The sequence below is a fragment of the Morone saxatilis genome, unplaced genomic scaffold, assembly GCF_004916995.1.
Source record: "Morone saxatilis isolate NCDOM2014 unplaced genomic scaffold, NCSU_SB_2.0 Contig16, whole genome shotgun sequence".
Lineage (NCBI taxonomy): Eukaryota > Metazoa > Chordata > Actinopteri > Moronidae > Morone > Morone saxatilis.
The window spans coordinates 5,315,270-5,317,330 of NW_023339718.1; positions in this window are offsets into that span (position 1 = coordinate 5,315,270).

The window sequence follows — 2,061 nt, forward strand, 5'->3', positions numbered from 1 at the left end:
TTTCCCCCCCCCCCCGGTGGTATAAAGTTGGTCAGAGCAGATAAACACATAATATCACTGTAGCATTAACTGGAAACAATTGTTTTATATGTGTGAAGTTGATTGTTGTGTCTTTAGACTTTTACAGATGCAATCCCATCATTCAGCCTAAGAAAATCCCTGCATGTAGAGATCTTAAAGGTCCAGTGTGAAACATTTAGGAGGATCTGTTGGCAGAATAATCACCTGAAAACAGGAATCATTATCTTTTCGTTACAGAGGGAGTGGGTCCATGTTTCTAGCCCAGAACGGACTCTCCAGGAAGTTGCGATTCAGCCAATCTCAGTGACTTCTGCGCAACCTTTTTTGCAACTTTTCTGCATATCTGACCGACCACTGTAATTTCCTGCAAGCTCACATATAGCTTTAACTGGCTAGTTCTTTAGTTAGTTATTGTTATATAGCTAGTTACCTCTGATAGCTACTGTTAGTGAAATGCTTTCTTTTCACCAATCAAAAAATAAAAAGCTGAGCCATATGTCACTAGCAATTTTATTCTCAATTGCCTTTGATTTTTAATAAACTATACACTTTGCAATTTTCACTTTCTCCTGCAAAAAAATGCCAAAAAACATCACAATTTTTTTTACAAAAGCTGCCTTGAAATACACGCTCGAAAGGCTGAGCTGTATTCAGTTGGTTGTAATCTGCAACTCCACCACTAGATGCCACTAAATCCTGCACGCTGGTCCTTTAAATGTTGATACCAGAATGTGACACAGCTGAGTTTCAATCAGTTTTAGTTTCCAGAGTCAGAATCTCAAGCACACACATTGTTCTGTAGCCAAAGGCGGTCGGGTGAATATTTTACAGTGATTGTGAGTCTGTAGCCAACCAGCAGTCGCTGCACTATTACGTTACGTACGTTTGAACAAACACGTTTTTGTGCTGCCAAATCATTCCTCGTCTTTTCACAGCAGAAAAGAGAAAGCGATCTGAACGTGCAGATATTGGGAGTACACTGTGCATTTCTTACATTACTGTCTCTGAGCGCACCCTGAGAGGTTTTTTATTGTAAATATCCGATGCAGCTACGTTGTAAGCAAAGCGCTGGCGTGCTTAGCGTGTACACGTGATTATTAACCACTCATTCAGCGAGGGGGGGAGGGGCTGGTTGGGAAGGCAGAGATACTTTGATATTTTTGGTGTCATTACTGTATTGAGAAGCTGATGAATGTTTATTACATAATGCCAGAAATAATTTGCTGTGATATTCCAATAACTCTATGCAACTGTGGATTAACACCTTTCAGCATCAGCGTGTGCCGTTGTGTCAGCACCACGTCTAATAACACTGGCAAATCCAGCAGAGTGCTGATCACAGGTCAGTTATTAGTCCGCTGAGCAGTGTCGGCTGTTAAAGGGGAGCCTGGTGGTCTGTTGGGATGAATGCTAGGTCCGAGGAGCGTCTGCTGTATAAGCACCAGGTTCTGGTTGATGACGACGTGCAGCAGTCAGAGATGTGTCGGGCCTTTTGTTCAGGGAATTCTAGAGCCTTAAATCTTTTCTCACTCTATTTAAGATATCATGTAGTCTTTTCAAATCAATGTAGTCGAGTGTTATTTAACCAAAGCCATACCTTCTTTGAGTTGTTTTTGTGTCTGTTCGCCTTCTTTCTTTTTCTTTTTTTTTCTTCCTCTTTTCACTTGGAATGTCAATAGTTACGAGCAGTGGGACTCCTCACCTCTAGTCCGATTACGCCAATAAATTCTGTTTTGGTATCAAAATGTGGCTTTGTCTGTGATTTCACTCAATGTTACACTTAAAACTCTCAATATGAGCAGCAGCAAGTCTCCCTGTATGGAGGGTTTGTGTAACTAAAGCAGTGTTTACTGCAGGGGGTATTTTATTTATTTACTTTATGCTCAAAGGTTAAAGAACAGTAAAGATGAGGAGTTATGAAGAAAGATGGATGGATGGATGGATAGATGGATGGATGGATCAAAGTCAAAAGTCAAAGTCAGCTTTAATGTCAATTCTTCACATGCACCAGACTCGAAGGAATGGAGAGGACGTTTCTCA